Source organism: Protopterus annectens, chromosome 6.part0 (assembly GCF_019279795.1).
Source record: "Protopterus annectens isolate FY-2018-M chromosome 6.part0, PAN1.0, whole genome shotgun sequence".
In the NCBI taxonomy this organism is placed as follows: Eukaryota; Metazoa; Chordata; order Ceratodontiformes; family Protopteridae; genus Protopterus; species Protopterus annectens.
In genome coordinates, this window is record NC_056737.1 from 268425020 (window position 1) to 268451984 (window position 26965).

The 26965-nt window shown below is 40.3% G+C and overlaps 1 protein-coding gene across 5 annotated transcripts in view; it reads right to left on the reverse strand.

Moving 5' to 3' along the window:
• Nucleotides 1-26965, reverse strand: part of VPS39 (VPS39 subunit of HOPS complex) — a 1019836-nt gene that overhangs the window by 300575 nt on the left and 692296 nt on the right. The gene's annotated exons all lie outside the window — the stretch shown is intronic.

Here is a 26965-nt window from a genome sequence, read left to right on the forward strand (position 1 = left end):
GTCTCCACGCAGAAGATGCTCTAGCTGGGAATCGAACTGGACAGCGTCTTACTGTGAGGCGACAACACTACCGCAGCACTACCACCGCGAGAACTCTTGACTCACTATAATTTTAAAATATAGCATTCACAGAAATGATGCACTGTCTGAGTTGGTTCCTAAAGTTTTTAAAACTGTTAGACAAAGCCCTTCAAAACATACCACTCTTCCTTAATTGACAATAATGCTTTTTACAACAATTACCTGCTATAGGAAGAACTACAGTGAGGTGACGATAGTGATGTACAACATATATCATGGTGTACATGTTAAGTTTTAAGAGATAATACTCTTGTCAAACTCAAGTATGCCAACTCTCTCACCTTCAAACCTATAAACAAACTTTAAAAATGTATCAAAAAAGCAAAAAAATAATGCTTGCAGAGTGATGCTTGTTTGTTATGTTACTAGCTATCCAGTTATAGGCTTTTACAACTTCAGTATGTGCACCATACATAGAATTAGACTCTTATTGTGAAGCTGAACCAGTAAAAAATGACTGCAGATGCTTTCAAAGGCATATTTTGACAGCCAATTTCAGTGGAAGCAAACACCAAAGACGACCCGTTTAGGGGTTTCTGCTTCATGTACCCTTTTATAAAAAAAGAGTATAACCTCCAAGTCACAACAGCTTAGAAATGTGGAATGTAATGGCTGAACCACCCCAAAAAGTCAAGCATCACAATCTAGCCAAATCTCATCTGTGATATATTTACAGACAGACACATTTAACAGATATCTACCAGCTACCGGAAAGTGACTCAGCAGATGGCACAAAGAAGGTCTCTAAAATGTTGCAAGGCAAACACAGTAAGATAAAGAAGATGGTCATCAGACAGCATCCGTAAGGGATGCCAGAAACAAGCTGCTCAGCAGTCCACAGGACAACAAAGGCAGATGGAAGGAGTAATTCCAGCAGCTTCAAAATGAAGAAAACCCCACAGAAGCTGTACTGCTCCATACACAGCTTAAGACAAAAAATGAAGAAGAGCTCTTGAAGATGCAAGAGCAGGACCATGGAAAATTAAGTCAGGGAAAGTATCATGCTCAGATGGGGCCATGAAAAATATGTTCAAGATGCTGGATTAGTTATGGAAGAAATGGCTCCTGATAATACTTGTAGCAGTATGGAGAGAAAAGCATATCCCACATGATTAGCATTCTGGTGCCCATGTACAACAACAAAGGGGGCCATTCACAGTTGGGAGGAACAGAGTTATCATCAACCTCAGTGCTGGAGGGGGTGACAGATAAATGAATACGCAGAGCAGTAGAAAGTAAGATGGGAGATGAGCAGTTTGGCTTCAGATCAGGATGCAGCACAACTGACCCAATGTTCACAGTGAGACAGATAATTGGGAAGACGCTAGAGATGAGGAAACAGTCCATCTGGGCATGCCTAGGCTTTTAGAAAGCATATGACAAGGTCCCATGAAAGCTGATTTGGACAGAGCTGGAGTGGTTCAAAGTCAAAGAAATATTGGTAGAATTAGTGCAGGTTATATACAAGGACCTAATGACTCAAGTACGAACAGTGCTCAGACTCAAAAAGGGGTTCCCAGTGGGTGAGGGGGTGCATCAGGGTTCATCTCGGAGCCCACTGCTGTTCAAACTGGTAATGGACAACATTAAAAAATAAATTGGATGGGACAGAACAACAAAGCTGCCGTATATAGATAATGTGGCATCACAAGCAGACTCTCAACAAGAACTTCAACTAATAAAAGGGAAATTAATTGAAAAATTGAAGGCACATGGAGTGAAACTGGGTGAAGTTAGCAGAAGCTACAAACTGAGATAGCAGGGAAAACAGTGGAACAAGTTCACAGCTTCAAGTATGTGGGAAGGGTAGGCGAGAAGAAGGGAAATCTGAAATAGGAAGTCAAAGCTAGAATTGGAGGAGAAGCCAACTGGCACAATGTGTCAGGGATAGTGTGCGACAAATGTCTAAGAAACTGAAAAGTAAGGTACATAAAACAGTGGAACAACTAGTACTTCTGTACGGTATAGAAACCCGTATAGTGATGGCAGAGCAGTTCAGAAAGATTAAGTGCCTGAGAAATATGGTAGTATGCACATTGTGAGAGACAAAATTACATCAGAGCAGAAGCTAAACTAATTCATAAGACAGAGAAGGTCAAAGAGAATGGATTATGGTAGTTAGGGCACGTGTGGATGAAATTAGATGATGATCAGGTGAAGGAGATTTGGAAGATAGGAAGAAAGCAACAGGAAATGAAGATAACCAACAAAGAGACTGAGGGACTACATGAGAGAAGATGTGACAGTCAGGCATGAGTGTCAAAAAGGACAGAAGAATGGCACTGAATCAAGAGACTTCACAATGGTTGATGCAACACTCCAAAACTATGTAGAACATGGGAAAATGGGGGTTGATGATGATGATATCATATTTCCTCATCAAATCAGTTGTACTGCTACATGGTTTTCTGCAATGATTGTTTGTTTGTGTCTTTCGGCTTTTCCCGGTTAGGGGTCGCCACAGCGGAACTCTGGTCCGCTAATGATTGGCAATAGTGTTTTACGTGCTGGCTTGTCGGGCCTAACGCACAACCTTCAACAAAGGAACGCCCATTCACGCATGTCGCCACACAGAAGACGCTCTAACTGAGAATCGAATGGGCAACGTCTAACTGTGAGGCGACAACGCTACCGCAGCACCACCACCACAGTCTGATAATTGCTGGAATTTTCCCTTACAATACCTGCAGCTCAGTATAACTCAGAATGTCCTCTAGCTCACTTTATACAGTTGTACATGCTCTCAAACTGTACAAATCGTGAAGTCCTGCACCAAAGCAGGATACTGGGCTCAGCCCTTGTATTCTCTAGTTTGAGTACCTTGCACTGAGCAAGGATAACCAGAAAAACAAATGGAAAAAATATAACATTTCACACTTGCCATCTTAAAGGAAACTCCGTCTAGAAATGTTAAATTGACAGGATGTCCAGACACATGGGAAGGGTTGGAGGTTAATAAACATCCACTGTTAAAAAGCCTCCTCACAAATCAACTGACATGGTGAGTAGGTATGGACTGTATCTGACTCTGAAGTCTTTCAGTAGCGAACAACTACTGAAAAAGACTCCAAAGCAGTAGAAAAGAAAACTAAGCCACCAGTAAGGCAAAAGGGCAGAACTTGAAGGAAAATTCTGAAATACTGTGATGCCAAAGGAGGTCAAACATTTGGAATCACAACTCAAGCAATAATGCAGGGTGAAGATTTAAAGAAATGACCAAAAAGCCACAGCACAAATGCTGACAAAAGAAATATATTTGTAGTAATGCAAGCAGCCAATCCTCTGATCAAATGGCCTTTAATAGCAACATTTTCTGATGGGTTGCTGTCCACCAGATGGCAAAAAGACAATGCACTTAGTTAATCTACTTGCTACACCACCACAAGCCCATCCCTATCCCACCCCACTAACAAAGACACACTTGGAGTAAGAAAGACAACAATAACCGTTGTATAATTAAACTTACTATAACAATAGATGTTTGAATGATCACTGATGCAGTTAGCCTAAGCTATATGGGTAATATCCTGTTAAAGATATAAGAGATGACAAGCTTCCAAAGCTTCATGGCACCTTCCACACACCCAAACCGTTAAGACAGCTTGAGATGAGCCGACTAAAAGACAGGTTCAGGCGCCAAGCCCTTCAGAGCCCTCATACAGCAGAAAAGAGCACTCCTCTGTGGGATTTCGAAAATCATCTTGTTTGACACACGTTCCTTTTGCGGGAAAACCTTTCACATATTTTTTTTTTTTGTTAGGAACATATGTTTTTGTTGACTGTCACAAGACTTTACTGTACTTTTAAATGGAAGCTCGCTTTTGTTTGACAGTTTCAAAGTTGTTTTAAACATTCTAAAACTGCTGTTTTTTTACCGCTAGAGAAACTGTGTTAAAATTACTTTTTGGGACAGGTAAGGTGTATTTTACTGTGTTTTAAATGGGAAAAGTTACTTTTAAATAATTTTATATCTTATTGGCTTATGCCATTTTGGCTTGACCATAGAACAAACTACTGGTCCCACAGTCAGTTCTTCTTTCAGTCACAAAGAATATTATGATGAATGTCAACTGTTCTGTCATCTTAAAATGATTTTCTGATACTTTTTTAATTTCTGAATCACAGCGTACAGTGGCTGAAGAGCCCTGACACTTACTCACCATTCATTTACTTTTTCTTTGTCCCTGTTAATTTTTAATTTTATTTGTAAAAATACATTTCTTCCCTGCTGACATCATAAAATCCTCTCTTAATATTTATCCCAGTGATGTGCAAAGGGAACAATATGGGGAGAAGTCCATATGTAAGTGAAGAGACAAAACACTGCACAAGCACGGGTGACCATCTATTAAAATATATGGATGCCTCTTAACATTAGCCCTGGGATAACATCATGTAGGAAAACACAATTTATTTGTGCAGTAGTTTAATAAAGAGGTTTACAAAGCTTTTCATTAAGAAGTGGTCCAAACAGAAAGGGGATGACAAGAGAAGAAAAGTATCACAGCACATAATCCACAAAACGCAGTGAAGCCCATACAAATGTCGAAAAATCACTTTAAACCCAAGCAGCTTCTTCAGGTAAAGCCTGAGCTAGCAGACTCTGCCCAATGTATAGGTTCCTAGTTAAGTATTAGGCTAGCCCCTTGCACTCCATTTAAAGCCTATCCAAATTCCCTTTTTGTGCTTGAAATAATCTATTCCATTTGATTACAGACTGGCCCTACCCCATCCCATGGTCGATAATTATATATTGCCTCTTATGAGAATAATTAACTGGGATCATACAACAGATAATGTGAGGGGACCCACACAATGGATAAAGCATTTAGGAGCTGCCTCTGCCCATTAGTTGCACAAGGGGCAGCTCTTGGGTAAATTTTCTGTTTCTTCAGTATGAAGGGCTCTCCCCTGGATTCTGTCTCTGTAAAGAAAATGGTGCGGAATGTCCTGGGTTAAGCAAGTCCTTTCATGGCTTTTAAGAGGAAAAGTGATTTAACAGTAAGAGAGATGAGCACAAAAACTGGCCAACACCCACACAATTAAGTTAAAAAACTTACATGGAACCCCAGCATCTCAAATCACTCAACAGAAGCACATAAGATTAAGACTAGACAAAACTAACACTCATTCCACATACAAAGGAAGAAATGAGTAAAGTCCTTCAAAAGCTAAATAAAGTCATACAAACTCACTAGCATAATAACTATTAAGACAAGAACAGCTACTAAAATCAGTATGTTTATCACCTCATTAGAATTCTCCCTACCTATACTAACACTAAACATCTCACATAACACAAAATATGTGCATTCAACCACAAGTAAAGCATGTCTGTTTATCAGGATCTATATCACTTCACCAAGTTTACCTCGAACGGCTATTCATTGAACCAACATCATCGAATGGCCCTTCATCGAACATTCACATCAGTGAATGTTTTTCCCAGGGAAGAAAGTCACTTGGCCAACATACAAAAATGTGCCCTTTTCACCACTGTAGAGCGATCTCAGAGTTGGTATACATAAGGGTGGGGTGGGGGTGCAGCCCCTCAGATTGGAAGTAGCCCCCCACTTTGGTCGTTTGATGTACTGTGGCATGTGTGTAGGCAGTCATGCTGGCCAACTGACTTCTTAGCATGAGAAAAACATTCACTGATGTGAAATTTCGTTGAAAGTACGTTTGATGACGTTGGTTTGATGAATAGCCATTCGTTTGAGGTAAGTAAACTTTGATGAAGTGATACAGACCCATTTATAATAGTGTCACATCCCAGAAAACACTACTGTCTTACTTCTACTTCTAACTGGCTCCCAGTAACAACTAGAGCCTCCATATCAATAAATTCCTCTCACAAATTAATGACCTCCAAAAAAAACAGCACTTCCAAAAACAGCCCCTACCTCATGAATGCCTTACAACTAAAAGTACAGAATGAAAATATCTTTTTCAGTATTCAGAAAAATATAGCTTCACTTAAGGAAATATTACAAATGCACCTGCAATAATGACTATGGCTTTGCATTCAGATATGCCGTGTAAATCTGCACTCACTTAGGAATGTAAAAAAAGAAAAATGACAGATGCTTGCATATAAAAATATAACAAGTTTCCTGTACATGTGTAACATTAACAAAAATACCAATGAAATGCCACAGTACATCGAATCTTTAAAAAATCTGCCTGTAATTGGAAATGGGCACAAAGAACTGGTCTCATTTCTTCTTCAGATGTTCAAGAGGCAGGAATATTGTCCATAGCTCAGGCCAGTTCATGTAGAGCTCAAGGGGACTTGCAGTAGATTCTGCTACAGGAAGCAAGCAGGATCAGTGAGCTTTGTGAGAATCATACACCACTCTAGAGGCTGCAGACAGGTGTTTGAGAACAACAAAATGTCCATTAGGGTGAGACATACTTGTACTTACTCACACCTCAATTCCAAACCTGATTCCTCAATTACACAACTGCAATTGCAAAGACCATGGCCAAAATAAGGCACAGGAAGAAAGTCTTAACTTAATTAACCCTTTGTTCTATCCTTATTTAGGTGGCCAAAAGTTGACTTCTTGGCCCTTTCAATGGACAAGAATTACTTACAGTGAAGAATTATCAACTCTGCTTTGAAAAAAGGGCAATCTTGTAAGACAGGACAAGTAAGGAAGTCTCCCAATTTATGGATAGCATTAAGGCATTCAACCAAGAAAATACACAAGCCACTATGGAGAAGTTCTGTAATCCTTTAATAGGGCTAAAATAGACAGTCATCCAGGTAAGAGAAAACAGTTGTTCTTTCTCCAACAAAGTCTTTTTCACCATGACTAGCACCTGATAAATACTCTGGATGCAAAGACAATATTTCTACTGAGAACAAAGCCTGAAAAGAGGGGGGGGCTACAAAGGAACAGCCTGTCCAGACCTGAAATGGTGAAGTGTCAAAAGAAGTCCATCATGTTTAGTGGCATCATCAAAACACTTTCATGCTGCAGAAGCATGCCACACCCTACAGTCACTCTTTTAAATAAACAACCAGATGTCCTTAATAAAGTCTGTGGCATTCAGGATAGTGGAGACCTCTCCACCACCTCTGGAACAGGTAAAGGTGGCATGGATCCCTTTGGTCTTTTACTGATGAAAAAAGGCAGTATTGCTTCTTTGCAAAGTACAGCCTGGGCCTGTTGCAGGATCTCTGAGAACAATGCATGGTCCTTACCTTCTCTTTCTGGGGATGAACCAGATAATTGTAAGACACTGTCATCCAAGACTGTATCTAGAAACTATCCACTGCTATGATTCACCCAGTTGCAGAACCTAAAGAAGTGGCCTCCAACAGGTAGTCCTTTGAGTTAATCCAGACTGAAACTGCTGCACTGAAGGAGTTATCCTTCTAACACAGCTTCTGGGAAGAGTCAGTGGAGATAATACATTTCTTATGCTTGAAGGTCCTAATCATCCATCAGCAGTGGTGCTGGTGGTGGGGATTCTGCTTGGAAAACTGCTTTGGCTTAGAAAAGGAGGAATTTGGAAGTGTCGAAACATTCCATGGGAGTCAAACCTGTTTGCACTCCCCTTTGGAAGTGTTCAACTACATCCATGGAGGCTTGTTAAACAGGAATTCAACCTGGAATGGTGAATCCAGAACGACAATGCTGACTTGCATTCATTCTTAAAAGACAGCTTAAGCCATGCCATTTAGGAAGACCCTTACCTGAGCTTGCTAGTCTAACCACAGCACCAGTACAGTCAAAACTACAGCAAGATATGCAGAAAACGTACTGCTCAAGTCATGGTAAGAGTTTTTCCTAAGAATTCCTTTACTTAAGGTTAAGAGAGGAGGTTCAGAGAGGTCTGCTAGCTTTTCCAGAAGCTGGTCTGAAAGGAAGCACTTACAACAAAAGAGTCAGATTGTTAATGTACCTCTTGTTAATATACCTCAAACAGACAATAAAGCAGTGTGAGTTCTGGGACATATGTTAAATTAAAGGCACCATGGAGGAATCTGCCCCGGAATGTTTACTCTGAATGGCTGTCAGGAGCTTATAAAGATTTATGTTACCTTACAGGAGTTTATAGAGGATATCTGTGACCTTACTGTAGGGGAAACTCAGTTGTAAGGCTATATGATAGGCCAGTTACAACTTTTAAATTAATCCTAAGTAACCAAAGTGAGTTGCCAAGTGTGAATTCACAGCAAACTGCATAACTCAATGAAAAGTAGATAAGTGTTTTACAAAACTGTACAGCTCAGACAAAAGCAGGTCTGCTTAATTTAACAAACAAGAAGGTACACTGTTGCAGTAAAATCTTGTGATATTACGTAGTGTTGGACCAAATAACCGCTGCTAGCCATTTGATAGGTACACAAGTTCACTGCCAAGTTTACAACTGGCCTTCAAAAAGCTTGAATATTGTAATGTCACACTGATATTTCTACTTCCCCAATATATATCAAGATTATCTTTGAAGGGAGTAAATGAATAACTTGGTCTGATTTTAAATGAAAGCATTTTATTCCAGAATTTTGGATGGCTATGCTTAATGTGTCTGTGACTGCTATTTTATTTTCAAATATTTATATTTATTCGACATTTGATTACTGGGGAAGTCTAACTCAGTAAAAAAACAATTTTCAGCAGACTTCCAGGAAGAAAAGCTCAACAATAATAAGACAACAAATTAGACAATTAACAAAACAGCAAGACAGAACAAAGTTCTTACACAGAATATACGTACATAGATGCAAATAATGCAGGTCTAAGTACTTGAGTGTGTAGGCATAAGACTGTACATACATGGGGTAGGTATCCTTGTTCTGAAATATTAGGTTCCTAGATCTGGAGAGAGACATGTATTCAACATTTAGACTTAAAAGCAAAACCAGATAAGATGCTGCTTTACAGACCAGGTACAGGTCACTTAAAAGAACATTTCAGTTCCTAAAGCCCTTCTGAGTAGTCCATATTGTTCAACCATATGGCTTTTAAGGTGTTTTGGGTGACTTATTTGGAGGCAATAGCATACAGGTCTGAATTTACTAATGGGATGTATCATGAAATATAAAACGGCACAGTGATCTCAATGAAGTGACCAGCCAAGACCTTTGGAATAAAATGGGCTGCAGAAATGCTTTGGCTGATGTACAGTGGTTAAAATTAAAACTTCTGTTTATCATTATCCCAAGATTTTTAACAACAGTACCTTTTATGATTTAACAATTCAACAGTTATAACTTGCATCTTTTCAGCAGTTCTCTCATCCTGCTAAACTACAAAGCATGTTACTAATAGTGAGGCCACCACTACTACACTAGATACCACACTACACTTTTGTAGATCTTGTGGCATATTTGTTATTGGTTAGTCAGTGACAAGTTCTCACTTTTTACATAGGAATAAACAGTTGAAAAAAAGCAGTGGTCCTACCACAGACACTTTTGCCCTAACAAATGTAACCCTCATCAGGATAAACAAGTAACAACCACCTTGAATTACAACTTCCTGTGGCCAGCTGGTATTCTACCTGTATTTAATATGGACTGGCATCTAATAAATCTGTCAATTAATCCCTATTAAAGTATAAGCAGATGCTTAAACAAGGTCAAAAATAAGCAGCATGCACTAGAAGTGCTTTCTCAAACACTGCTGTAACATCTTCAAAAAATGTCACAAGATTCAAAATGCAAGATTTCCCCTTGACAAAACTATAGTTTTCTACAGCCAAAAGAACTGGACCCAATGTGCTATGTTGGACAAGCTCCATTATTACTTTCTCCATGACTTACCTATAATACTGGTCAGGTTGCTGAGTTTAAACCTGTATGGCTCAGATGTGCCAGTCTCTTGTAAATTAATACCACTATAGCCTATTATCACACATCAACAGCATATCCACACTGGAGCATTTGTTTAATATACTTGACAGGAATTTAGTTAGCTTTTCCTAGTTTTTGGAAAAAAAACTACCAGCCATGCTGCTTGATCTCCTGGTACTTGAATTTTCATTTTATTTGCTGTAGCAATTAACAAATATGCAGTTATATATGGTGCGTTTCCCCTATGTGTATGGCATGCTTTTATCAAGTCACTGCTTTTTGTGACAAGTCAAAAAAATCTGCAACTGCATTCACAATGGAAAGGTACTCACTTTACTGTTCACTGAAAGTGTTACATTCACAATCTTCCCTTTCAATTTTCTGATATAATTAAACAACACTTAGCTTGATCTCAGAGGTCAAAGGCTGGACTTGGACATGAAATATTTCGGAAAATGCATAAATGGTTTCTGCAATTTTTATAACCACTTGAAACCAAACAGAAAATACCACCAAGACTAGGAACTGTTACCTCCTTCTAATTTTCAGCAAAAGTTCATTTACTCTATGACAAATATGCTTAGTAGCAGCAGAAAAACGGTCTTTCAAATATAAAGTAACAGCAAGTAGCAGCAAAATAATCTCTCTTAGCACCTCGGCTGAAACAGCCTTTACAGAGTAAATAACATGAGAAATACATACCTTTTATATAAAAAAATCAAAATCTAAATCAATTAAATTAACCACTGTTACTATTATGCAATTCATTCATTAAATAAAGGTACTTAAATATTTAAAAAGCCCTTGCATTCAGACAAAACTTTTCCAATGACATTCTTTATTCAACCTTCTCGGTTGTAATGTATTGTATTTCAATATGAAAATTGATTCTTTTTTCTAAGCAAATATTTAATCCTATCTTCACTCAAAAATGTTGAATTCATTTGTTCTGGAACTGATATTTGTAAACAGCTAAAATCTCCCTTGTGTTCCCTATTAAAGTGCTCTGCTACTGGGCTTATACTCTTATTTCTAATATCCCTTACCTGTTCCTTAATTTTTCACCCAGACTTCTTTTACTTTCTTCTATACAAAAACTTATCACAAGGGCATTTAATGGCATACATGATGCCCACACTTTTACAAGTAAAACATCCTTTTGTTTGAAACATCTTGCAATTTATTTTTTCAAATATGTGCTGACATATTGTGCACTTACCACATGGTTCAGATACTAACACTGTTGTACTTTCCACTGGTCTTCTATAGGAACCAGGAACCAAAAAATCTTTTAAACTGCGACCCCATTGATAAGAAAACTTTAACCTTACTTCTGTGAGGGGTGGAACTTCCCTTCTAATTATGTTCCAATAATCTCCTAACAACTTCTAACTTAGCTGAAAATAATGTATACTTTGACACGAAAAATACGGTTTGATTTGAAATAAACTTTTCTGTCTTCCTATATTTTTACCTTGACTTTTGTTCTTGTTTCTATCTCCATCTCTATACATTCTAGTATAACTGTCTAAGACAGTTCCCTCATCATATCCCCTATTAAGGAACATGGCGATTTATTTTTTAGCCTACCTATCAGAATCCTGTGCGTCACTACACAATCTTTTTACTCTCAAAATCTCTCCATAGGGTATACGATTCAAAGTATGTGCTGGATGGCAGCTAGATGCATGCAGCATATGGTTAAGGCTGTTCAAACCTTCTGTATACTTTACTTTTAATTTTTCAATTCATCAGACCATCTACAGTTATATCTAGATCTTGTAGACCATCATATTTAATATGAAACTTATTATCATTCAAATAATTAATAAATTAATGTGCTTCATTTTTACCCCCTTTACAAATTAATATGAGGTCATCTATGAACCTAAAATATCTTTTTACAAAATTCCGTTAAAATTCACTTCTGTATATATGGCTGAATTCCACCAGGCCCATAAGCAAATTTGCATACATTGCGTACAGTTTACCATCAAATTCAAAGACATTACTAACCAAACAAAAAGGCACTAATTCCTTAATATACTGTGTTCTGTGCTTATCTCCCAAGAAATAATCCAATGCTTCCATGCTAAACTCATGTTGTATGCTTGTGTTAAACTAGTAACATCTACCACTAAGAAATACATATCTGGTTCCCACCGTAGTCCTTCTAACATATTTAAAAAGTCAAAAGAATCCTTGATGTAAGATGGTAATTTTGCCACTTCTTTTAATAGAAACTCATGTAAAAAACACCCTAAATTATGGGTAAAATAACCAATAGTTGACACGATAGGGTGTTCGGGGGGATGATACATATTCTTGTATATTTTTGGAACACAATAGAACTTAGCCATTGTACTGTCTTTACTAGAAAATGTATCAGTTCTATCAGTTCTATCTGATTTGGTAAAGCAATTTAAATGTACTGCTTTACTTAACAGTTGTTCATACTCTTTTATAGCTTGAAGGTAAACCTCTTTGTTTACCCTACAATAAATATCTTCACTACCTAAATGTTTCATACAGGTCAAAATAATCAGTAGATTTCATAATCACTAGTTTACCCCCCTTGTCTGAAGGTTTAAACACAATCTGATTATTTTCACTCAACTGTTTTAATTTAAACCATTCCTTTTTAGATAAATACCTTCTTTTCTTTATTAAGGTATTTAATTTAACAGCTCCTTTTCCAATACTAAATTAAATGCAGTGTGAAAACAATGAATACACTCATTTCTAAATGGTGGCATACATGTACTTTTAGAAAGAATTTTAGTGGTATCCAATTTACTATAAGCATTATTGTCCATATCGGACTCACATGAATAATAACTGTTGTTGGCTGAAGAATCAGTTACATAGTAGGACAAATTGTTTTCCGCATTTTCCATACTGAAAAAATACTCTTACATACATTTTGCGTATGAGCTTAAACACATCACATTTTAACTCGTATGGCATCGGTAAAACTGAGGGAATAAATTTTAAACCCCTCTGTAATACATACATTTCGGTTTCATCTAGTATATAACCTGATAAATTAACAACATAAGTCTCTTTCATTAACTTGTACTTTACTAATTTTAATATTAATTAAAATTTAAATATTTTAATTAAAAATTAAAACATTAATTGTAATTTATTTAACCTAGACTTGCTCATATGACTTCAGTTTTGAAGGCTAATTAGTATATATATATATATTTTTCAGTTGTATTTTAATTCAGACCTGTTCTGAAGGCCTATATAGAGTACTGCTATTTTAAAGGTTGCCTCTTTTTTCTGTTGTACACCTTATCAATTATGGGATTCTGCATTTTTTTAATTTACCTGTATACTTTACTAGTGGGGATTCATGAATGCAGAAGTAATCATACAAGTGCCAGGAGGTGTGAGCACTGTACGTGTGTAAGTGCAAGCCAGTGTACCCTGTGATAACCGGCGTTCTAGCTAGGATACTTTGTCTGCCTTGTATTCATACTGACTTCTCACTCGTGATGTAAGAGTGGGTAAAGAGACCAGTAAGAGAAAGAATAAATTTGTTTACAACACAGTAAGCAGATCTGCCACACACAGCAGTATCCAAACTGGTTTTCATAAGTATATCACATATTCTTTACTGCATAATATATTCTACTTATAAAGTCTAAGAAGGACTCTCTATGATCAAGGCTGAATTTAATCTTTGGATAAAGAGCATGGTATTGTAATCTATATTAACTACTGAGGGCATAACTAAGGGTAGAGAGCAAAAACACTGTAGGTCTGTCAGCACAATATTTAAGAAATCTCATCTCCAGTTGGATTCCACATGATTTGTTTCAAATTATTTTGATGAACACAGCCAATTAATATACTGATATATTCTGATGCTAACTAATTTACCCAATCAATGTCTGGGTAAATACCCCCTTGATGACAGTATTTCACTTTTTAATCAGTTTAGTCAAGAAATCCTCATGTTCTGTAGGAGGCGGACAGTATACAGAAGATTCCTAAGATATACTTAACAAATGGTATTCGTTACTTCCCCTGCAATTTTTGCTTCCACTATGATTCACAGAGATCCAACTCAAAGGGGACTCACTCTATCAAATTCCACTCATCGGAAAGTCAACCAAACCAAAAACAAATCCCTTATGTGGGGAAAAGCCCCATCCTCCACCTCCCGAACTTACAAATACCAACTCCAATGTTGCAAAAGTGCGAAGAAAATGGAAATGTCTACAACAATAGAATCACAGCCAGAGGTCATTTAGAAACCCTAGAGGCAGTGCTTTTCTATGGAAAAACAGAAATTGGAGAATTTAACATCTGAGAGTTAAACTTAATGGGATGAGTCCTCCTCCAGTAAGACCTCAGTGAGGTATAAGGAATCAGCAATTGCTAGATCTGGATTATATTCCAGGCTTCTGGCATTCAGGTATTCTTTTATAAGCATTAATCCACTGTTCTCCTATGTGATCAGATCTGCAACATTGAAAGAAGGTACACTCTGAAGGTGTTTTCTGCACTTTACTTATTCAAATTATGGCTAGGTTAAGTTTTTGAAAACAAACTAAATAATGTCTCCTTTTGCCTCTTCTAGATATTATCAATATTGTGGTTCCGTCAAATTTTTATGTACTTCCCATATATATTTTTATATCTTGCCAATATGTACTCATGTCACAAAGTTATGGCACAGTCATGCTCTAGATGCTGTGGAGGCACTAAAATGTAAAAAAAAGATGATGCAAGAAAAGAAAAAAAAATCATAATGCAACACAGTATACACCATCCTGGTGGCACAGAAGAATGAATGAAGCCCAAACTATTGCCCAGACGTATAGACTATTAGCTTCTCAGCATACCTCTCAACCTGGAAACATCAAAAATCTAGACAAGGCCCATACAAAAAAAGGTACACATCTGTACACTGATTAACATAAAATTTGCATACATAATTACATAACCATACCCACTACAATGGAATTGTGGGGCACCAACTTTTAAAAGCAAACTGAAGAACAGACAAAGTACAGTTGTGTACCTACCATAAATGTAGATGTTAGAGTGTATTCACTGTTGCAGTCATTACACTTGGGTTATCCTGCTGGCAGGCGACCCGTAGTCGGCCCGAGTTCCAAAGTCTTGATCTGGCATCGGTTGCTGTCGCCTCTTCCCTGATGTCAGTGCGCCAGGGGTATAAAAGTTGCAACCGACACCATTTTCTTCAGTTTTTCTTGTCCCAGATGTCAGGTGCACCCAGATATGAAGGCTGTAAAGATTAAAAAATATGCCAAACAACCATGCATATATCAATAAAAACATTTTCTTCTCCTAAAAGCAAATACACCACATAGGCCGTATAGAGTTGAGAAGTACAGAATAGTCCCAGCAAAGAGGGGGATGGTGGGTGGGTAACCAGGACTGCAACAGTGAATACACTCTAACATCTACATTTATGGTAGGTACACAACTGTACTATGTTCATCGTGTTTCATTGTTGCAGTCATTACACTTGGGTAGAATCCCAAAGCTGAGGTAGAGTGGCTGGGTCTAGATTGGATTAGGTGAGGCTAACAAGCCCTGCAGAACTGCAGTGGTAAAGCCTGCTCTGGATTTGGAGTAGAGAGGTAGGTGGTAGTGCTTGGTAAAAGTGTGCACTGAGCTCCAGGTTGCAGCTTCTAATATGTCTTTGGTTGGTCAGCTACTGAGGAAAGCTGCTGAAGTGGCTGCTGCTCTGGTAGAATGAGGCCTAATGCCCTTACGCAGAGATTTGCCATGTTGTGCATAACAGAAGTGGATGCAGTGTCCTATCCATTTGGAGACTGTCTGATTTGTAATAGGTTTTCCTTGTGATCCTGCAGCATATGCTACAAACAGTTGCTCAGCTTTTCTGAAAGCTTTTGTTTGGTCCAAGTAAAATAGTAGCTGCCTGTGTATATCAAAAGAGTGCAGACGTCTTTCCTCTTTATTCTGGGGATTTGGGTAGAAAGTAGGCAAATGAATAGTTTGGTTTAAGGCCACACTGGAGACCACTTTTGGCATGAATGTTGGGTTTGCCCTTAGAGAAACCCTGTCCTGGTGAAAAATGAGGAAAGGTTCCACAGCCATCAATGCCTGTAACTCTTCTTACTGAAGTTATTGCCAAGAGCAGAGCAGTTTTCCATGACAAGAATTTTAGATCAGTTGTGCTGGCTGTTTCAAAAGGAGGCAGTGTTAGTTTTTCTAAAATAAAATTGAGGTCCCAAGTAGGTACTGGTGCTCTCCTAGGGGGTCTTATATTCTTTTCCCCTCTGAGGTACTGTCGTAGTAGAGGATGTGAAAAAATAGGAGGATCCGTATTGTAATGAGCTGAAATGGCAGAGGCATGGATTTTAATAGAAGAAAAAGATAGGCTTTTGTCCAACATCTCAGTCAGGTATTGTAAAATCTGAGGCATATTAGGGACCAGTGGGTCGAGCCCTTGTGCCTGGTTCCAAGCACAGAATCTCTTCCAATTTCCTAGTGCTGGGTCTCCTGGCTTCCAAAATTACATCTAAAATTACATCCATAACAGCTTTAGAGACAGGTGCAGTCTGAGTGGTTGCATAATCTGCCATGCTGTTAGGTTTAAGGTTCTGAGTTGACTGTGCAGAATCTGATTGTTTTGCTGTGTCAGAAGATGGATTTGAGGTAGAGACCAAGGCGGGCCTTGGGACAAAATTTTTAGGATTGGGGACCAGTGCTGGCGTGGCCAGTCTGGTGCAATCAGGATCATTTTTGGCCTCTCTTGTCTGACTTTTAGAAGCACCTTGGTGAGAAGAGGCATCGGAGGGAAGGCATAGACTGTCAGGTTTTTCCAGTTGAGAGATAGAGCATCCACTTTCCATGCTTGAGAGTGATAAGTCCTTGTGCAAAATTTTTGTAATTGGCAATTGTGAGGGGAGGCAAATAGATCATTCCCTTGTTATCATGTTGAACACTTGTGGATTTAGTTTCCATTCGTGAGGATCCATGAGATTTCTGCTTAGTTCTTCTGCCAGTGTATTTTTTGTTCCTGGCAGGAATTGTGCTTGCAGATGTACCTGGTAAGTCAGTGCTGTGTTCCACAAAGTCATGGCTCGTCTGCATAGGGTGTAGGAAAGTGTGCCCCCTTGCTTGTTTATGTACCACATAACTGTGGTGTTGTCAGTCTTTATTAATAATTGTCCTGGATGTATTAGGTCCTTGAAGGCCGTTAGGTCATTCTGTACAGCTAGCATCTCTTTTGAATTGATGTGAAGATGCATTTGTTCCTTGGGCCACGTGCCCTGAATACATTTTCCTGCCATATGTGCTCCCGAAGCATAATCCGATGCATCCGTTGTCATTGTCTGCCTGGCTGTGGGTAAGGTGAAAGGCTGTCCCTTGTTGTGGTGACAGGCCTGGGACCACTATCGAAACTCCTGTTGTAGGCAGGGAATCAAGGTTATGATTGTCTCTAGGCTGTGACAATGCTGAGTCCAAACACTTTTTAGATACCATTGTAGTTTCCTCATAAGCAGTTTGGCATATGGAATTAGTAGAATGCAAGATGCCATGAAATCCAGGGCCTGCAGAATTTTTCTTGCAGGGAGCTGGGTCTTTGTTGCCATCATTTGAAAGTAATGAGTCAGTTGCCTTGGTTTGTCTGGCGTAAGATAAGCCATCTGGGTAGTTGTATTTAAGCTTGCACCCAGGAATATTATCTCTTGAGAGGCCACTAGTTTTGATTTATTTTCGATTACTGTGTATCCTAGGCAAATTAGTAATCTTTTTACAAACTCCAGGTGCTTTAAAAGAATGTCCTTGCTCTCTGCTTGAATAAGGCAGTCATCCAAGTAGGGATATATTTGAATTCCTTTTTGTCTGCAAAATGTAATTACTGGTGCCAGGCATTTTGTGAAGACCCTGAGCGCAGTAGATATGCCAAAAGGCAGTGCAAAGAATTGATAATGCATTCAGCCTGCTATAAATCTGAGGTATCTTCTGCACGACTGTCTGATTGGGACATGCAGGTATGCCTCCTTGAGATCCAAATTAACTAGCCAAGCCTCTTTGCCCAGCATGGGCAGGAGTTGTTGTAGTGTTAACATTTTGAATTTTGGAACATCCAGGAAAGTATTTAGGATTGACAGGTCCAGTATTGGTCTCCATGCTTTGTCCTTTCGGGGTACTAGGAAAAGTTGTGAGTAAAATCCTTGGCCCTGTTCTTCTTGTGGAACACTTTGAATAGCTCCCATATCCATAAGAGCTGCAATCTGTTTTTGTGCCTCTGCCCATTGGTTTTGTGGCAGGTTTGGCATACCTTTTGGTTTTGGAAGCGTGTGAAAGTGGAACCTCTACCCTTGTGAAACTATATTCAACACCCATTGGTCTTGGGTGATCATGTGCCAATTTTTTGTGAAATGTGCTAGCTTCCCCCCCAGGGGTACTGTCAACTGGTAAGAGCTTGGCATTTGCAGAGGGAAGTCATTATGACTGTTTCCTATAAGGTTGTGATTTGTCTTCTCCTCCTTTGGGGGCTGAAGCACCCCTTTGTTTAGGTCTGTAGGAGCCTTGGGGCTGAGATCTGCCTCTTGGGCATCTGCATCTGCCTTTTTGTGGCCTGTCTGACACTGGAAAGGACCAATTTTTTGAAGGCCAGTTCCTGCTAAATCTAGGTGGCTGAACCTGTAAGAAATCTTTCACAGTTTGCATTGACTTTGCTTTATCCTCCATTTTCTTTAAAACCTCTTCTGCCTTAACACCAAAGTATCATGCTGTAGTGGAGCATCCAATAATTTTATTTTAACATGGTCAGGTAAACTTTGTTCTTTCAACCAAGCATGTCTACGAATAACTGAGCCTGTAACTGCGGCTCTACAAGAAGCCTCTAATGAATCAAAAAGTACAGTTTTGCACCTACCATAAATGTAGATGTTCGAGTGTTCACACTGCTGCAGTCATCACACTTGGGTTATCTGCCATCAGGCGGTCCCGCAGTCGGCCCAAGTTCCAAAGTCTTGGTCCGGCGTCGGTTGCTGTCGCTTCTTCCCTGACGTCAGTGCGACAGGGGTTTAAAAGAGGCAGCCGACGCCATTTTCTTCAGTTTTTCTTGCCCCAGATGTCAGGTGCCCCCAAACAGGAAGGCAATACATAATCCTAAGTAAATTACATAAGTAGAAAACAATAGCTACAGCTGTAAGCAAATACACCATATAGAAATACACCTTAGAGATTGTATAAAAGTACAGTTTTGTACCTACCATAAATGTAGATGTTGTCCCAGTCGGCCCGATACCAAAGTATATGGTACAAATGCGCATGACCCGCGCCATATATCTCAGTTTTTCTTGCCCCAGATGTCAGAAGACCTAAAAAGATAAGCTAAAACCAAAAACACCACACACTCCTGCACCAAATATATATACAATATATACACCAGCCCTAGATTTAGAGTCTGAACTCCAAGTAGCTGCCTCCAAAATATCCTTAGTTGCCACCTCCCTAAAAATGCTTTGAAGTGCAGTAGCCCTAGTGGAATGAGGCCTAATCCCAGCTGGAATCTCCTTGCCATGATGGGAATAACAAAATGCAATGCCACTTAGAAATAGTTTGTTTTGACACAGGCTTGCCCTGAGAACTCAAACCACTTTAGGCATAAAGGAAGGAATAGGGCCTGCAATTCAGATACCCTTCTTGCAGATGTAATGGCTAACAAAAAGCAGTCTTCCATGACAAATATTTCAATTCACCTCTAAGAAATTGCTTGAACAAAGGATGCATGAATCTTAATGGAAGAGAAAGACAAACCTTTGTCCAATAACTCAGTAAGATATTGAATTTTCTTGTACTAGGTCTTCTGGCTTCCATAATCACATTCAAAACTTGCTGAGGAAGCTGAGACCTGCTATGGTTCAAAACAGAATATGCCAAGCTGTTAGATGAAGAGAGTGAAGCTTGACATTGAGCAGATGGAGCTATTAAAATCATCCTTGAAGAGCATCCACTTTCCAGGCTGTGTGATGAAACCTTTTAGGTAAAAACTTTGGCAGCTGGTGGTTTAGTGAGTTCCCCATGACACTGTCAATGTGTTTGTTGATGTACCACATGACAGTTGTGTTGTCTGTTAGAATCAAGACTGCTAACATCTCCTTCATGTTGATATGTAGATGCTGCAGTCTGGCAGGCCACTTGTCTTGTATCCACTTTCCATTCAGATGAGCTCCCAAGCTGTGTCTGAGGCATCTGTCGTTAGAATCTGACTCGCCTCTGGCCAGGTCACAGAGAGTCCCTTGTTTAGGTGACATTCAGTTTGGCATTGGGAAGTACCAGAATACAAGATGCCATGAACCTAAGGCTTGAAGGACTGTCCTTGCAGTCAGCCGGACTGATGAGATAGTTGATGGAAGTAAAGAAAGATTCGCTATCACATATTCCAAATGCTGAAGAAGCACGTCCCTTCCTTGAGCCAGAATCAGGCAATCATCCAAATAAGGATAGATTTGTATCAAATTAGTCTGATAGGAACATGAAGGTAAGCTTCCTTGAGATCCAAAGTTACCATCCAGTGATCTTTGCCCAGCAGAGGTAGAAGCTGTTAACGTCAACATTTTGAACGAATAAAATCCTAGGCCCTTTCTGGCACAGGACCGGCTGAAGCAACAGAGAAATTTGTGTGTGCCTCTTTCCTTTGTTGCAGCTGAAAAGGCAGGTCATTGTGTCTGTTTACGAAAGGACTGACCCCTGCCCTCACCAGAAGACTGAGCAGGTGAACTCCTGTTCTAGGGCCTAAAAGAACCTTGAGCTCTGCCTCTACACGCCTAGAGACCCCTAGATAGATTGGGGGAATCATGCAGGATATATGTCCACCTTGGGCCAATTTCTACTAAACCAAACAACACATCAGATTGTAAAGGAGCATCTAAAAGCAACTCTTTACACTCAATACCTTTCCAAAGCATCTACCTTAGACTTTAATTGTGAAAGGAGATAATTTTGGTATTTCAACATGTGAAACTGACAATTCAAAGCTCTCATGGCAAAAGGAAAAAAAGTATACACTTTTTTTCCCCATCATCCAAAGCTAGCCCTCCTTTCTTATCTGGAGGATTTTTTTTTACAGACACAAGAACACCTTTAGCTTTGTGAAACAGTTTCTGGTCTGGGTCTGCCCTAGGAGGACTAAAAAGATATAGCTTCAGGCAGGCCTATAATATATATCCGGTTTAACTGGGAGCAGAGCCTTTTCCTGAATCAGAAATCCTGACCTTCCCATTTAAAATGCTCCCCTCATGAAATGAAGAGTCTCTTAAAAAAAAAAAAATCCTCAGGAGGAGAAGCAGAAGGTAGAATCATACTGCTCAAAACTCCCAAGCTCAGGTTCCACCCTGGGCCTCTATCAGGGGGGGCATAGAACCTCTATCATTGTAAATCAAATCTTCTGCCATCTTAAGCATATGCTTCTTAGGTACAGACCCTGAAGAACTAGGGATAACTCCTGAAAAAACCTGGCCTGCCCCTGGGAGAGAGAAAATGGAAACCTGAGAGGTCACATCTTGCAGTAATAAAGTCTCCTGGGATTCCAAAAAAAATTTCTCTGAACCCTGGCTCCAAGGTATACACAAGGTATGGTAATCCCTATAGGTAGGACAGCGGACTACCCAAGTGTTAGGACTGCAGCAATGTGGTATGAAGAACATCAGGGAGGTATAGATAAAACCCAGGTAAGAAGAGGGGAAGGTGGGAGGGTAACCTGGACTGCAGCAGTGTGAACACTCGAACAACTACATTTATGGTAGGTACAAAACTGTACTATGTTCGTGTTACACTGCTGCAGTCATCACACTTGGGTTGAATCCCAAAGCTAAGGCTGGGCGGTTGGTACTAAACAGGGTTTGGAGAAGTTAGTAGGCCCTGAAAAACTGCAGTGGCAAAGCCAGCTCTGGTTTTTTAGTATAGAGGTAAGTGGTAGTGCTTGGTGAAGGTGTGCACTGAACTCCAAGTTGCAGCTTCCAAAATATCCTTGGTTGGTACCCCTCTGAGGAAGGCTGCTGATGTTGCTGTAGCCCTGGTGGAATGAGGCCCAATGTTACCAGGTACAGGTTTCCCATGGTGTGTGTAGCAGAAACGGATACAATGTCCTATCCATTTTGAAATGGTCTGTTTTGATATAGGCTTTCCTTGAGATCCTGCAGCATAGGATACAAAGAGCTGGTCAGATTTTCTGAAAACCTTTGTTTTATCCAAGTAGAAACGTAATTGCCCGTGAATGTCCAAGGAGTGTAGGAGCCTTTCCCCTTTATTCTGGGGGTTTGGATAAAAGGTGAGTAAATGAATGGTTTGGTTTAGAGCTACACTGGATACTACCTTTGGCATAAAGGAAGGGTTAGTTCATAAAGAGACTCTGTCTTGATAAAAAATTATGAAAGGCTCCACTGCCATTAGGGCCTGTAGCTCTGAGACTCTTCGTGCTGAAGTTATTGCTAGCAGCAGGGCAGTTTTCCATGATAAAAATTGTAAATCAGCTGAAAAAGCTGGCTTGAAGGGCAGTAGTGTAAGTTTTTCCAAAACAAAATTAAGGTCCAAAGTTGGTGTTGGTGCTCTTCGGGGCGGTCTTATGTTCTCAGCCCCTCTGAGGTACTGTCTTAATAATGGATGTGAAAAAATAGGAGGATCCATGTTGTAATGAGCTGAAATAGCTGAAGCGTGGATCTTTATAGATGAAAAGGAAAGGCCTTTGTGCAACATCTCAGTTAAATATTGCAGAATCTGAGGAATATTTGGGGCAAGAGGATTTAGGCCTTTAGCCTGGTTCCAGGCGCAGAATCTTTTCCATTTGTCTGAGTAGGTTTTCCTGGTGCTGGGTCTCCTGGCCTCCAGAATGACATCCATAACAACTGTAGAGAGAAGTGTTGACTGGTTGTTTAGATAATCTGCCATGCAGCCAGATTTAAAGTCTTGAGCTGGCTGTGTAAAATCTGACTGTTTTGCCGAGTCAGCAGGTGAGGAATTTGAGGTAAAATCCATGGTGGGCCTTGAGCCATGTTCCTTAATATTGGATACCAGTGCTGGCATGGCCAGTCTGGAAGATTGAGCATCATTTGTGGCCTTTCTAATCTGGCTTTTAGCAGCACCTTTGCCAGAAGAGGCAGTGGAGGAAAGGCATACACTGTTAGTGTTTTCCAACTGAATGAGAGGGCGTCCACTTTCCAAGCTAGTGTGTGGTATGTCCTTGTGTAAAACTTTCACAGTTGGTAGTTTTGGGGGGAGGCAAACAGATCTATCTCTGGGTTCCCCCATTTTTGAGTTATCATTGTGAATACTTATAGGTCTAGTTTCCACTCATGAGGATCCATGATATTTCTGCTTAGTTCGTCTGCCAATGTATTTTTCTTTCCTGGCAGGAATTGTGCTTGTAGTTGAACTTGGTAGGTCAGTGCTGTGTTCCACAATGTCATTGCTTGCCTGCATAGGGGGTAATAATGTGTGCCCCCTTGTTTGTTTATGTACCACATCACTGTGGTGTTGTCCATCTTTATTAGAAGTTGTCCTGGATGTAGGAGGTCCTTGAAAGCTGTTAGGGCATTTTGTACAGCTAGCATCTCTTTTTGATTGATGTGGAGATGCATTTGATATGCAGACCATTTGCCCTGAATACACTGTCCTGCCATGTGTGCTCCCCAGGTGTAATCCGATCTGCAGACCATTTGCCCTGAATACACTGTCCTGCCATGTGTGCTCCCCAGGTGTAATCCGATGCATCTGTTGTCATTGTTTGCCTGGCTAGGGGCAAGGTGAAAGGCTGACCCTTGTTGAGGTGACATGCCTGAGTCCACCACAGAAACTCCTGTTGAATGCAGGGAATTAGTGGTATTATTGTTTCCAAGCTGTGGCTGTGTTGAGTCCATATGCTTTTCAGGTACCATTGTAATTTCCTCATATGCAGTTTGGCATATGGTATTAGTAGTATGCAAGATGCCATGAATCCCAAGGCCTGCAGAATTTTTCTTGCAGGGAGTTGGGTCTTTGTTGCCATCATTTTGAAGTATTGAGTCAGTTGTCCTTGCTTGTCTGGCATGAGATAAGCCATCTGGGCTGTTGTATTTAAGCTGGCACCCAGGAATATTATGTCTTGTGAGGGCACTAGTTTTGACTTCTTTTCGTCTACTGTGTACCCTAGGTAACTTAGTAGGTTTTTTTACAAACATCAGATGTTTTTAAAGAATGTACTTGCTGTCTGCTTGAATAAGGCAGTCGTCCAGGTATGGATATATTTGGATCCTCTTTGTCTGCAGTATGCAATTACTTGTGCCAGGCATTTTGTGAAGACCCTGGGCACAGCAGCTAAGCCAAAGGGCAGTGCAGAGAATTGGTAATGAGTTGTACCTGCTATAAATTGGAGGTATCTTCTGCAATTTTGTCTGATAAGGACATGCAGGTATGCCTCCTTGAGGTCCAACGTTACTAGCGAAGCCTTCTTGCCTAGCATGGGAAGAAGTTGCTGTAGTGTGAGCATCTTGAATTTGGGTACTTCCAGGTATGTGTTTAGAATTGAGAGGTCCAGAATGGGTCTCCAGGCTTTGTCTTTTCGGGGAACCAGAAAGAGTCTTGAGTAAACTCCTTGTCCTTGCTCCAGTGTAGGAACCTGTTGAATGGCTCTCATGGCCATGAGAGCTGTAATTTGTCTTTGAGCCTCTGCCCATTGATTTGATGGCAGGTCTGGCATTCCTTTTATCCTTGGTAAAGTGTGAAAGTGGAACCTGTATTCCTGAGTTACAATATTTAGGACCCATTTGTCTTTTTGTGATGATGTACCAATTGTCTGCAAAAAGTGCAAGTTTTCCTCCCAAGGGAGCTGCCAAGAGTGATTTGCTTGGCAGTCTGAGGGGTAAGTCATTGTGATTGTCTTCTGATAGTTTGAGACCTGTCTTCTCCTCCTTTCTGGGTTGTGGCACCCCATTGTCGTGGCTTGTAAGAGCCTTGTGGCTGACCTCTGCCCCTTGGGCGTCTGTATTTGCCCCTCTGTGATCTGTCAGAAGTTGGAAAGGACCAGTTTTTGGTTGGCCAATTTCTGCTGAAACGAGGGGGTTGAACCTGTAAAAAAATCCTTGACCGTCTGGATAGATTTTGCATTATCCTCCATTTTCTTTAAAAACCTCTTCTGCTTTCACACCAAATAAAACATCCTGCTGTAAGGGTGCATCCAATAACTTTGCTTCAACATGATCAGGTAAAGTTTGTTCTTTTAACCAAGCATGCCTACAAATGACAGACCCTGTTACAGCTGCTCTGCAAGAAGCTTCCAATGAATCAAATCCACATTGCAAAGTATGTTTTCCCACTTGTTCTGCTGCATGCAACAAGTCTTGCATTTCCTTGTATCAGGCTGTTCTGTATGTGTGCTCATTTTTTGTTTTAATTGAGACATCAAATATTGTTGATATTTCAGCATGTGAAACTGGCAATTTAAGGCCCTCATAGCTAGAGTAGCTGAGGTATATACTTTATTTCCCTATCTGTCTAGTGCTCTAGAATCCCTTTGAGACAGTGCAGGATTTTTAGCAATACAGGCCTTAACCCGTTTGGGACCCTGTGAAATGGTTTCTGGGTCAGCAACAGGGCTTTTATATAGGAATTTATGTGAGTCAGGGACTCTGTAGTATCTGTCTGGTTTGGCTGGTGCAGGAGGTAATGAATCTGGGTTAAGGCTAGATTCTGAATAAACATCATCCACAATGTCTAATACAGGTGGAATAGCAAGGGGTCTGTGCTGGGGTAGTAAGAGGAACTATCGGAGCCTTTTCTTAGAATCATAGTAATCCTGGCCTTCCCAGTGGAAATGTTCCCTCATGGTATGTAAAGTTTCCCCAAAAGAGTAGTCTTCTGTGGGAGATGCTGAAGGAATAGACTCTTCAGCATCAGAGTCTTCATAAAGGGGAAAAGAGTACTCCTGTTCCTCAGAAGAATCTGAGGAAATGGAAACCTGGTCAGAGGAAGCGTAGTCCTCCTCTTGTCAAGGCCTTTTGTCAGGTGGGGGATGGGAACCCCTGATTAGGGTAATTAAGTCTTCGGCCATCTTAAGCATCTGTTTCTTAGGCATGGGGCCTTGCACTGGAGACTGCTGTACAGGCTTCCTTACTTTTAATGGAGTTTTCAGTTTTGCATAAGATTTAATAGTAAGTGTAGTCAGTCTGAAGACACCTTCAGCAAATGACGGCCTTTCAACTGCACCGGAATCCCCTTCGGCCATGGAGTCGGAAGGGCCTAAAGATAAAGGCTCTGGAGGCCCTGCAATCTCCCTTGGGAGTCGGATGAAGGCTGGGGTTATAAATCAGCGGTCGTCAGGGGCTGCGTAGGCGCTTCACTGAAAACCGGAGAACCGGCAACTGGCCTAGCAGAGGCCTGTGTGTCTGGTTTGGGTCTCGGCTGCCTGTCCTCATCTTTGTGCTTTTTATGCATCCCGGTCGTCGGCTCCGACAGCATGGTATAATTAAATTTTCTACCAAAATAATGTCGGGCGAAATCAAACCAACGTTTAATAGTTTGTTTATTAAACCTAGCACAAAAGCGACAACCTGTGACTTCGTTGTCTGGGCCTAGGCAAGGGATACAATAAGAATGAAAATCCTTATGAGAATTTGCTTCCCACAAGAAATGCAATTATTAACTTTTTCTGACATCGGACTGAGGCAAGAAAAGGTTCCCCAATGGGATACTTAGCTTTATTGAAGACTTCGGTCTGAAATTCGATTTGAAAATCTCAGGAGTGGCCGACCGGCACTTGCGAACGGCTTCTGATTCAGGCACCGCGCGGCAAGAAAGAATGAAGAAAATGGCATCTGCTGCCTCTTTTATACCCCTGTCGCACTGACGTCAGGGAAGAAGCGACAACAACCGACGCCGGACCAAGACTTTGGAACTCGGGCCGACTGCGAGACCGCCTGAAGGCAGATAACCCAAGTGCGATGACTGCAGCAGTGTAACACAATGAACATCCACATTGCAGAGTACGCGTTGCCACTTGTTCAACTGCATGCAATAAATCCTGCATTTCTTTACAGTCAGGACCTTCTATATTTGTAACCATTTTTTGCTTTAACA